The 13,154-nt window shown below is 45.4% G+C and overlaps 1 pseudogene; it reads left to right on the forward strand.

Moving 5' to 3' along the window:
- Nucleotides 1-6,566: 6,566 nt before the first annotated feature.
- On the forward strand, nucleotides 6,567-9,979 carry LOC114677138 (signal peptidase complex subunit 1 pseudogene; annotated as a pseudogene).
- The last annotated feature ends 3,175 nt before the right edge of the window (nucleotides 9,980-13,154 follow it).

The following is a 13,154-nucleotide window of genomic DNA, read 5'->3' on the forward strand; positions in this document are numbered from 1 at the left end:
GAGACGGAGTCTCGCTCTGTCGCCCAGGCTGGAGTGCAGTGGCGCGATCTCGGCTCACTGCAAGCTCCGCCTCCTGGGTTTACGCCATTCTCCTGCCTCAGCCTCCTGAGTAGCTGGGACTACAGGCGCCCGCCACCGCGCCCGGCTAATTTTTTGTATTTTTTTTTTTTTTTTAGTAGAGACGGGGTTTCACCGTGGTCTCGATCTCCTGACCTTGTGATCCGCCCGCCTCGGCCTCCCAAAGTGCTGGGATTACAGGCGTGAGCCACCGCGCCCGGCCTGTTTTTTTATTTTAATTTTTTTTGAGACGAAGTTTCACTCTGGTTGCCCAGGCTGGAGTGCAGTGGCACAATCTCGGCTCACTGCAACCTCTGTCTCCCACCTCCTGGGTTCAAACAATTCTACTGCCTCAGCCTCCCTAGTAGCTGGGATTACAGGCGCCTGCCACCACGCCCAGCTAATTTTTTCTATTTTTAGTAGAGATGGGGTTTCACCATGTTGGCCAGGCTGGTCTTGAACTCCTGACCTCAGGTGATGCGCCCACCTTGGCCTACCAAAGTGCTGGGATTACAGGCATGACTCACCGCACCCGGCCTATTTATTTATTTACTTATTTATTTTTCAGACAGAGTTTTGCTCTTGTTGCCCAGGCTGGAGTGTAATGGTACAGTCTTGACTCACTGCAACCTCTGCCTCCCAGATTCAAGTGATTCTCCTGCCTCAGCCTCTCAAGTAGCTGGGATTACAGGCATGTGCCACCACATCCAGCTAATTTTGTATTTTTAGTAGAGATGGTGTTTCATTATGTTGGCCAGGCTGGCCTTGAACCCCAGACCTCAGGTGATCCACCCTCCTTGGCCTCCCAAAGTGTTGGGATTATAGGCGTGAGCCACAGCATCCGGTCATAAAACAGTTTTTTGGTTTTTTGTGGTTTTTTTGAGATAGAATGTCCCTCTGTTGCCCAGGCTGGAGTGCAATGGCGTGATCTCGGCTCACTGCAACCTCCGCCTCCCAGATGCAAGCGATTCTCCTGCCTCAGCTTCCTGAGTTGCTGGTATTACAGGCGCCTGCCACCATTCCCAGCTAATATTTGTATTTTTAGTAGAGATGGGGTTTCACCATGTTGGCCAGGCTGGTCTCAAACTCCTGACTTCAGGCGATCCTCCTGCCTTGGCCTCCCAAAGTGTTGGGATTACAGGCGTGAGCCACCGAGGCCGGCCAGTTTTTTAAAAAGGATTACAGATACAATAACATTAGGCAAAGCTAACTGAATTGACTAGATTGCCTTCGTCAAAGGTATTATAGATTGATGACAATCAGATCCACTTCCAGTAGAAGATGGAAGTTGACCCCTTATGAAATAAATAGTCACTGGAAAGGCCTATGCACCTAATAATAGAATGTCATGTATCTTCTGCTACTAAATACTGATATGATTAAATACTACAAGGTTTTAATGCATTATGTCAAAGTGTATTTTCACCAGGTTAAAAAAAACTTTCATGGGCCGGGTGCGGTGGCTCAAGCCTGTAATCCCAGCACTTTGGGAGGCCAAGACGGGCGGATCACGAGGTCAGGAGATCGAGACCATCCTGGCTAACACGGTGAAACCCCGTCTCTACTAAAAAATACAAAAAACTAGCCAGGCGAGGTGGCGGGCGCCTGTAGTCCCAGCTACTTGGGAGGCTGAGGCAGGAGAATGGCATAAACCCGGGAGGCGGAGCTTGCAGTGAGCTAAGATCCGGCCACTGAGCTCCAGCCTGGGCAACAGAGCGAGACTCCGTCTCAAAAAAAAAAAAAAAAAAAAACTTTCATGGTCCACTGACTGAGGACAAGCAAACATTTCACAATCTAGAACCTGGAGATCGATTGGGTCTTCTGAGGGCAACATCACAAAAAAACTGCCCTTGGCACCAACAATGCAGCAAAACTTTGAGATCCTGAACCTTGGTCTCATAATCTCACAACTCAGAAGGGCCCCCTCCAGACTCTTGGAACTGTATACTGATTGGAAACCTTAAGGTAAAGCTAAACAGGGAAGTTTCTTTCCTGAAGCAGATGGCATCCCAGATGTGGACAGCTTTTTCTCAAGATCATGGATCAAGATTGTACTATCATGAGACTCTTACCTCTCAAATTTTTCTTGCTTGTGCCTGTATGAACAATAGAACTGAAAAAGGGATCTCATGTGTGCACTCATGGGGTATACTTTTATTTGTAGAGGATTTTGCAGCCATTCTTATACATGGACAATCTTACACTTTGATGGAAGATAAAAGGCCTGTGTCAGGGGAAAAAGAAAGAAAATTCTCAGAAGCACTTTATTAAGCACTTAATTTATCCTTTTTTTTTTTTTTTTTTTTTTTTTTTTTTTTTTCTGAGACAGTGTCTTACTCTGTCACCCAGGCTGGAGTGCAGTGGTGCAATCATGGCTCACTACAGCCTCTACCTCCTGGGCTCTGGTGATCATCCCACCTCAGCCTTCCAAGCAGCTGAGACTACAGGCATGTGCCACCATGCCTGGCTAATTTTTGTATCTTTTGTACAGACGGGGTTTCACCATGCTGCCTAGGCTAGTCTCAAACTCCTGGACTCAAGCAATCTGCCCACCTCAGCCTTCCAGAGTGCTAGGATTACAGGGATGAGCCACTGTGCCTGGCCTTAATTTGTCTTTAAGCACCAGGATACACTAAACTTTCTGGAGCTAGGAAACAAAAGATAATTAGCTAGAAAAGAAAGGAAAATGGGAATATAGTGAACTTCTCTCCAGTTCATTAATATCTTAAGGGAATGCCTAATCAATTCTTTGAACATAAGCTTCTTGAAGGCAAGCAGCCTACTCTGTTTTGTTTCCAAGTGTCTAGATTAGTGCTTGGCACACTGTACATGCTCAATAAATAATTGTTGATCAATAAACAACCACAGGAACAATTTATGAACTATAATTCTCATCCTAGGCTTTTTTTTTATTACTTTATGTTATTATCTAAAAAGAGTACACAACTTTGAAACTAACTCACTGTACATTTTATAAGTGATAAAGACAAAATACCTAGCATATTCAAAGCCACGTGTTAGCTTATATTAATTGCAATCCAAATTTGCACACTGAGTTCAGCTCACCAATCCAATTAATCAAAATGGATCAAAAGCTGATCAGGGGAAGACAGAGGAAAATGATATGCAGACAGGTCCTATCTTTATTTTAAACTTTTATCTTATTTTTTTCATCATAGCCTCTTTTTGGCATTAATTCTGACTTTTCAAAATATTGAGTTTTGGAGTGCCCCCTTAAATTCTGCACACCAAACAAGTGCCCCACTTGTCCCACAGCAGAGGCCTCAGACAAGTCCACAATAAGCACCAGAGGAGGAATGGTCCTTCCGAGTCATACCAAATGAAGGTCAGAGGGCCAGGCCATTGTACCCGTGAATGACCAGCCATTGAACGCAGACTGGTTTTGCCAAGGAGGCAACACCTTGTGAGAGCCAACTCTTGCCTGCTGAAGGCAATTTGTGGAGAGGAACTTGGCTGTGAGCTATCAGCATCCAACACCCCTTCCGGCTGGGAGACATTCCTGACAGCTTGTTCCTCAAGGGGCAATATGGGAGGCACAATAACTTTTTAGTTCTGCTATTATTATTATTATTATTTTTGAGACAGAGTCTCGCTCTGTTGCCCAGGCTGGAGTGCAATGGCGCGATCTCGGCTCACTGCAACCTCCTCCTCCTGGGTTCAAGCAATTCTCCTGCCTCAGCCTCCTGAGTAGCTGGGATTATAGGCATGAGCCCCCTCACCCAGCTAATTTTTGTATTTTTAGTAGAGAGGGGTTTCACCATGTTGTCCAGGCTGGTCTCGAACTCCTGACCTCAGGTGATCTACTTGCCTTGGCCTCCCAAAGTGCTGGGATTACAGGTATGAGCCACTGCACCTGGCCAACTTTAGACATTTCTCTATTGTTAAATTACTACGAGTGTATTAGCTTTGTAATTCAACTCATTAACATATTGAGTCTTTAAACAACAACAAAGACTGGGATATGAGGTCCTGTGGACCACAGTTTTACATCCTACTGAGGTCAGAGATGACCCTTCTGAAACCCCAATCCAGCCATTTATTCCAGCTTCTATCCTATAAAAGGCCTCTCCCACCCTTACAGACTGATGAGCCTATCCCAGGGAACACAGAGCTTAGACTGCAGATTGTGAGGGTAAGCGCCCCTCCCTCAGGTCTCTTAGGCAAAAGGGGAGTTGGTATTTAGGGTCAGTGAGAGTAAAGGGCTGTTGATGAGTGTAGGAGGGTGGCTCAGATATCTCAGTTTAGAACCCCGGGCTGACTGGTTCTCATTCTTACCCTTTCTCCCTTTCCTGGGCAGATCCTCAGATCCTTGACCCCCTAGGTGAAGTGGAGACAGCCCAAGGGCAGCACCCTCCGGCTGGCATGCCTCCCAAGTGCTGCCATGTCATCTGCACCAAGAAGGATATGTGGGGATCCAGACCGTGGGGAAAGGGGTCTTAAGTCAGCTCTGCTGCCACAACACAATACCATATAGTGGCTGACTTAAACAACAGAAATTCTCTCTCACAGTTCTGGAGTCTGGAAGTCCAGGATCATGGTGTTGATAGTTCAGTGTCTGGTGTGGGCCTACCTCCTGGTTCACAGATGGCCTCCTCCCTGCTGTATCCACCTGATCCATCTGCTTCTCAGTCTACATCTTGCCTGAGGTCTTCTTGAGGGTCTAGGACAGAAAGCAAGGGCCTGGGGGACCTGCTCTGCTCTAGTGTTCCAGGAAGAATGGAGTCCGGCTGTTCTCACAGTCCAATAACAAGATGTAGATAGACTGGGAAAGAAGGGAGTTTATTATTTTTATTTATTTATTTATTTATTTTTTGAGACAGCGTCTTGCACTATTGCCTGGGCTGGAGTGCAGTAGCACAATCTTGGCTCACTGCAACCTCCTCCTCCTGGGTTCAAGCGATTATCCTGCCTCAGCCTCCCGAGTAGCTGGGATTACAGGTGCCCACCACCATGCCCAGCTAATTTTTTGTATTTTTAGTAGAGACGGGGTTTTACTATGTTGGCCAGGCTAGTCTCGAACTCCTGACCTCGTTATCTGCCCACCTCGGCCTCCCAAAGTGCTGGGATTACAGGCATGAGCCACCGCACCCAGCTAATTATGTCTATAGCTTAGCAGAATCCAGAGTCCTCTCATTATTCTAACCTTGTAGGCTTTCATTAGTTTTACAAAGGCAGTTTAGTTCTGGGAGGGGCTACTATTATTCTTGCTTTAAGGTTAAACTATAAACTAAATTTCTCCCAAAGTTGGCTTGGAATGACCAAGGATAGCTTGGATGTTAGAAGCAAGATGGAATCAACTATATCAGATTTTTCTTACAGTCATAGTTTTGGAAAGGTGGTTTTATCTGAAGGTAATCAGTATCTTTACCCTTCTCTGAAAATATAGGACTCTTACAATATTTCAAAAGTTCACCCCCTCATTTGAGCCCCAGAGTTCAAGGCTGCAGTGAGGTGTGATCACGCCACTGCACTCAGGTTTAGTCAACAGAGCAGAACCCCATCTCTAAAAAAGGAAAAAAAACTCTTGGCTGAGATTCTTTTGCCTCAGAAGTTAGATATCATCATACATATTGCTTTATTTATTTGTTCATTTATTTTCTCAAGACAGAGTCTCACTCTATTGCCCAGGCTGGAGTGCAGTGGCACAGTCTTGGCTCACTGCAGCCTCTGCCTCCCAAGTTCAAGTGATCCTTGTGCCTCAGCCTCCTGAGTAGCGGAGATTACAGGCATGCGCCTCCACGCTTGGCTAATTTTTTTGTATTTTTAGTAAAGACAGGTTTTCGCCATGTTGGTCAGGCTGGTCTTGAACTCCTGACCTCAAGGGATCCTCCCGCCTCAGCCTCTCAAAGTGCTGGGATTACAGGCCCATTACATGCCTGACCCGATGTCATTATATGTGTTTTTTAATATATATAACCAATGTGTGTTTAGATTTAGCCATCCATTTACTGTTTTCTCTGCTTACCATTCATTCCTGCATATCAGGCCTTTCTAGGCTCATGGTTTCCTTTTTCCTAAAATACATCTTTTACTTGAGTATTAGTGAAAATCAGTTTGTAAATTATTTCAACTTTTGATTTTTAAAAAATGTTTTAATTTTTATCCTAATTCTTGGAGTATACATCAGCTAAACATATACTCACAAGTTGGTATTTCTTCTCTATCACCACTTTGGAGATGTTATTTAAAAGACAATACAGGGCCTGGCACAGTGGCTGACACCTATAATCCCAGCATTTTGGGAGGCCCATGCAGGCGGATCACTTGAGGCCAGGAGTTTGAGACCAGCCTCGCCAACTTGGTGAAACCCTGTCTCTACTAAAATTACAAAAATTAGGCCAGGTATGGTGGCCATGCCATGGCTCCCAGCTACTCGGGAGGCTGAGGCAGGAGAATGACTTGAACCCAGGAGGCGGAGGTTGCATTGAGCCAAGATGGCACCCTTGCACTCTAGCCTTGGCAAAAAGAGCAAAACCCCACTCAAAAAAAAAAAGGCAAGTGTGGTGGTATAAGGCCCAGACCCAGACCCAGATCTGAGTTGCAGCCACCCTAACCATGCTGCCCACCGCCTGCCCCCATGGCCAGTCATGTTGGAGCATATGAGCTTGCTGCCCATATGAATCGATTACAAGGGACAAAAGCTAGTTGAACAAATGTTTCAGAGAATTATTACTTTTTCTTCAGTCGTTGGATTTATCTATGGTTATGTGGCTGAACATTGCAGATGAACTGTCTATATAGTTATAGCTGGATTTGCTTTTTCACATTTGCTGACACTTCACCCATGGCCCATCCATCACTGGCATCCCCTCAAGAGGTTACATGTCCAAGACTCATCACAGAAAATGAGAAGCTGGTGATAGAAAAATTAAGAGGCATGCTAAAAATAATCTATTGGGGTTTTCCTGGTTTGGCTTTACTATAGCACCTGTTTTTGTTTCATGTGAAATGGATCCAAAACATCAGATAAAAACCACTCATGCAAGCTGGGCGCGGTGGCTCACACCTGTAATCCCAGGACTTCAGGAGGCTGAGGCAGACGGATCACAAGGTCAGGAGATTGAGACCATCCTGGCTAACATGGTGAAACCCCGTCTCTACTAAGAATACAAAAAATTAGCTGGGTGTGGTGGTACACACCTATGGTCCCAGCTACTCAGGAGGCTGAGACAGGAGAATCACTTCAACCCGGGAGGCCGAGGTTGCAGTGAGCTGAGATAGTGCCACTGCACTCCAGCCTGGGTGACAGAGGGAGACTCCGTCCCCAGCACCCCCCAAAAAAGCAAAAAACAGTCATGCATCCGAGCTTGGTGGCTTATGCCTCTAATCCCAGCACTTTGAAAGGCCGAGGCAGGTGGATCACCTGAGGCCTTGAGTTTGAGACCAGCCTTGCCAAGATGGTGAGACCCCCATCTCTACAAAAATACAAAAAAGTTTAGTCAGGCATGATGGTGGGTGCCTGTAATCCCAGCTACTGGAGAGGCTGAGGTGGGAAAATTGCTTGAACCTGGGAGGTGGAGGTTGCAGTGAGCCGAGATATGCCACTGCACTCCAGCCTGGGTGACAGAGAGAGATTCCGTCTCAAAAACAAACAAACAAACAAACAAACAAAAAGCCACAAATGCTCTCTGGCACAGCTGTATGTAGATTTGGTTTTCTGTGTTTCATTTTTAATCCCATTGAGTTTTTATTTACAAATATTTTAGAGCCTCTCTTTATTATCTTGCTCGGAAATGGAGAACAGAAAATACAAGTATGCAACATTTCTTTCAGGTTTTTATAAAGTTTTTCATAATGAAGAATAGATGGCCAGCTAATTTTTGTATTTTTAGTAGACACGGGGTTTCACCATGTTGGCGATGCTGGTCTCAAACTCCTGACCTCAAGTGATCCAACCGCCTCAGCCTCCCAAAGTGCTGGGATTATAGGTGTGAACCACCACGTCTGGCTGGCAAATTTTTAAAATTTTCTGTAGAGACAGGGTCTCACTATTTTACCCAGGCTGGTCTTGTACTTCTGAGCTCAAGCAATCCTACCACCTTGGCCTGCCAAAGTGCTGAGATTACAGGTGTGACTCACTATGCCTGACCACACTTGCAAATTTAAACATACCTTTATAAAACTCACCTCAACCTCCTGGGCTCAGTCAGGCCTCCCACTTCAGCCTCCCAAGTAGCTAGGACTACAGGCACATGCCATACCATGCCTGGTTAAATAATATCATTTTTATAAAGCACAAAGATATGCAAAACCAAAGTATATATTGTTTAGAGCTACAGGTATATTTGGAAATACTTTTCTTAAAAAAAAAAAAAAAAAGAGAGGGAATGGGCTGGGCACGGTGGCTCACACCTGTAATCTCAGCACTTTGGGAGGCTGAGGCGGGCAGATCACGAGGTCAAGAGTTCAAGACCAGCCTGGCCAACATGGTGAAACCCCGTTTCTACTAATACAGAAATTAGCTGGGTGAGGTGGCGTGTGCCTGTAATCCCAGCTACTTGGGAGGCTGAGGCAGGAGAATCGATTGAACCCAAGAGGCGGAGGTTGCAGTGAACCAAGATCCCACCACTGCACTCCAGTCTGGACAACAAAGCAAGACTCCGTTTCAAATAAAAAAGAAAAAGAAAAAGAAAAAAAGAAAAAAAGAGAGTGATCAACACAGTAGTAACTTAGGGATGGGAGAAAAGCGGGGAGGTGCAGGAACTGGCATCTGGGAGAATCACACAGGGGCTTAAAAACCATGGCAGTGTTCTGGCCCACAAATTGCATGATAAATTCACATTTTAAAAATTGTTCTTGGCCGGGCCTGGTGGCTCACGTCTGTAATCTCAGCACTTTGGGAGGCCAAGGCAGATGGATCACCTGAGGTCAGGAGTTTGAGACTAGCCTGACCAACGTGGCAAAACCCCATCTCTACTAAAAATACAAAAGTTAGCCAGGTGTGGTGGTGCATGTCTGTAATCCCAGCTACTCACAAGGCTGAGACAGGAGAATCACTTGACCTTGGGAGATGGAGGTTGCAGTGAGCAGAGATAGCACCATTGCACTCCAGCCTGGGTGACAGTGAGACTTTGTCTCCAGAAAAAAAAAAATTGTTCTTATGCATCAATTTTTTTTTTTTTTTTTTTTTCAAAGACAGCGTCTTGCCCAGTCTGGAGTGCAGCGGTGCAATGTCAGCTCACTGCAACCTCCGCCTCCTGAGTTCAATTAATTCTTTCTGCCTCATCCTCCTGAGTAGCTGGGATTACAGGCACCCGCTACCATGCTTGGCTAATTTTTGTATTTTAGTAGAGATGGGGTTTGGCCATGTTGGCCAGGCTGCTCTCGAACTCCTGACCTCAGATTATCTGCCCGCCTCAGCCTCCCAAAGTGCTGGGATCACAGGCATGAGCCACCACACCCGGCCGTATCAAAATATTTGAGGATGTTACATATACTCCTTTGCCAGTATCTAATAATTTTTAACAATTGTAAGCAATCCTGCTCAATACAATGTCTTAGACTAACCACTGTGTTTCTCTGTGGTCCCAGCTTAGAACCTGGAGCAGTTCCCCTTATTTTCAGAGCCAGTGGCTTCACATTGAGCCTGACATTTGCCTCTTAAACTCCTGCTTCCACACATAGAAAGGCTCTGATTTAGCCTTTACCTAGATGCTTGAGTGTCTTTGATTCATGGGGAAGCCATGCTGAGAAAATAAGGGAGGAAGGAAAGAGAAAGGCAATAGAAGCCAAGGCATTCTTCATAGGTTGAAAAATACTTCAGAGATTTAGAAATGTCCTTCCCAGAGATCAAGTTGTGGCCTCTCTGTATCAGGCCCCAATCTGTCAATCTTCTTTCACGACCTTGCCTCCCAGTAGTGCCAGAAGGGTGGCTGTGGAGGTTAAGCAGCCCAAGAGATGAACTGTAACGGCCGTGTGTCACCTGGCACCTGTCCTGAATTTAGGTCCCTTTTCTCACTTCTCTTTGATTACTTTTCGGGAGTTACATCTCCTCCAAGGAATGTAATTTTCAGTGAGCAGGCAAATTTAGGTGCCTGCCTCCCATCATGGAATCTGAAGGGGATAGATCCTTCCAGTTCTGAACCAGTAAAGCTAGAAAATGGGTCTGGGACCTGTGCTGGGCCAGTTGAGAAAACTCGCCCTGGCTGTTAACTCTTGAGGGAGTAAAGATGGTTCATCATAGCTTTAGACAGCAAAAGCTTGCAGAGCTGCTCTGGTTCCTGCCTACAGATTCTGTGAGTCTGATCTTCCAGTTCTTGCTGATTTTTTGAGGCACTAGTATTTTTCCAGTACGTATTTCCTTCCTCCTAAATTAGCCAGGATTCATTTTCTAGATGTTCATAGCAGATAAACAACACAGTAACAGAAATTCCATACCCTAAAAGTTGGAAGTTGCCTCTTTAGGAAAATCACTATTATCGGTTTGATTTATACATTTACAGTTTTTTTTTCTGTGCACTATATGTGCAGATGGACTAAATCTCTAGATAATTTGGGGTTCTGGGGAACAAAGGGATTTTTACCAAAAAATGGGTTATGTTTTATATATATATATAGTTTTATATAGAGTTATATAGTTTTATATATATAGTTATATATAGTTTTATATATTGTTATATAGTTATATATATTTATATATAGTTATATATGTTTACATATAGTTATATATAGTTTTTTATATATATATATTTTTTGAGATGGACTCTTGCTCTGTTGCTTAGGCTGGAGTGTGGTGGCACGATCAGCTCACTGCAGCCTCTGCCTCCCAGGTTCAAGTGATTCTCCTGCTTCAGCCTCCCGAGTAGCTGGGGTCACAGGCATGCACCACCACACCTGGCTAATTTTTGTATTTTTAGTAGAGACCATATTGGCCAGGCTAGTCTTGAACTCCTGACCTCAGGTGATCTGCCCACCTTGGCCTTTGAAAGTACTAGGATTACAGGCATGAGCCACTGTGCCCGGCCAAGCCACTGTGCCCAGCCTAGAGTTTTTGTTTTTTTTGTTTTTAACATTTACATCTTTCCTATACCTGGACTTTTTTTTCACATGATGATTTAAGTATTTTTTTCCTCAGGTGGTGATATGATTTGAATGCATGTGTCCCTCCAAAATTCCTATGTTGGAACTCAAACCCCAAGCTATTAAGAGGTGGGGCCTTTGGGAAGTGATTAGGCCATGCGGGCTTAGCCCTCACAGATAGGATTAATGGCACTATAAAGAGGCTCAGAGGGCTGCCTAGTTCTTCCATCTCTTCTGCCATGTGAGAACAGTGTTAGTCTCCTGAAGGATGCAGCAACAAGGTGCCATCTTGGACGCACAGAGCAGTCCTTACCAGATACTGACCCTGCTGGCGCCTCAATCATGAACTTCCCAGCTCCTAAAACTATGAGAAATAAATGTGTTATTTGTAAATTACCTGGTCTGTGGTATTTTGTTATAGTAGCAGGAAAAGACTAAAACAAGGGGATAGCCAACTTTACTGACTAATCTGTTTTTTTCACGGATTTGAAATGCTAACTTCAAAATATACCAAGGGGCTGGCGTGGTGGCTCATGCCTGTAATCCCAGCACTTTGGGAGGCCAGATCACCTGAGGTCAGGGGTTCGAGACCAGCCTGAGCAGTATGGCAAAACCCTGTCTCCACTAAAAATACAAAAATTAGCCAGGCATGGTGGTGCACGCCTGTAATCCCAGCTACTTGGGAGGGTGAGGCAGGAGAATAGCTTGAACCGGGGAGGCGAAGGTTGCAGTGAGCTGAGATCACACCATTGCACTCCAGCCTGGGAGAGAGAATGAGACTCTATCTCAAAAAAATAAAAATAAAAATAAAATATACCAAGGTACAGGCTCTCCCTAGAAGGGCCACAAGAGGCCTCACTCAGTGCATGTCTCCCCATAGTAACTGCACTCCAAAGGAGGCCATTCAGTTAGCACTTCATGGACCCTTGGGATTCTACTAAAGGCAGAAATTTTGAGGTTGAATTTAATAATGTTCAGAAGCCTGAATCCCACCCAAATACAGGGTCGGGAAGGCCACCCAAGTTGCCCTACTCAGGGCACATGACTACTGAGGGACGTGTTCTTGAAAAAGCATGTCCAATCTGAAAATGTGTATACAGGCCGGGCGCGGTGGCTCAAGCCTGTAATCCCAGCACTTTGGGAGGCCGAGACGGGCGGATCACGAGGTCAGGAGATCGAGACCATCCTGGCTAACACGGTGAAACCCTGTCTCTACTAAAAAATACAAAAAAACTAGCCGGGCGAGGTGGCGGGCGCCTGTAGTCCCAGCTACTCGGGAGGCTGAGGCAGGAGAATGGCGTGAACCCAGGAGGCGGAGCTTGCAGTGAGCCGAGATCGGGCCACTGCACTCCAGCCTGGGCAAGAGTGCCAGACTCTGCCTCAACAAAAAAAAAAAAAAAAAAAAAAGAAAATGTGTATACCAAAAGCTATTTTTTTCCAAAGTAATAAGGGCAAAAGAAGAGGTTAAGAGAACTCAGTCACACTGAACTTCCTAGGAAAATACAGGGCATATGCATATAAGATGGGATATATTTAACTGTGAAGGGTGGCTGGAGTTACCAGAGTTTCACAAGTGTTAAGAGGCTTATCTGGGCTGGGTGCATGGCTCACACCTGTAATCCCAGCACTTTGGGAGGCTGAGGCAGGAGGATTGCTTTAGCCCAGGAGTTTGAGACCAGCCTGGGCAACATAGCCAGACCATATCCTTAAACAAACAAAAACAGCCAGGCATGATGGTGTGCATCTATGGTCCAGGTACTCAGGAGGCTGAAGCAGGAAGATTGCTTGAGCCCAGGAGGTCGAGGCTACCGTGAGCCATGTTTGTGCCACCACACTCCAGCCTGGGCAACAGCAAGAGCAAGACCCTGTCTCCAAAATAAAAATAAAAATAAAAAAGGCTTATCTGCATTATTAGCATTAACCAACTGAGCTAACCGGCTTCAGTTGCATTAAATGAATACTGTGTGGGTATGGGCTGAGAACCACTGAGATCAAGGAGCGGAACACACCAACTACGTAAGATGTGCTGCCATCTGCTGGCTAACCTTGTGTTGCAG

The sequence above is a fragment of the Macaca mulatta genome, chromosome 1 (genome assembly GCF_049350105.2).
Source record: "Macaca mulatta isolate MMU2019108-1 chromosome 1, T2T-MMU8v2.0, whole genome shotgun sequence".
In the NCBI taxonomy this organism is placed as follows: domain Eukaryota; kingdom Metazoa; phylum Chordata; class Mammalia; order Primates; family Cercopithecidae; genus Macaca; species Macaca mulatta.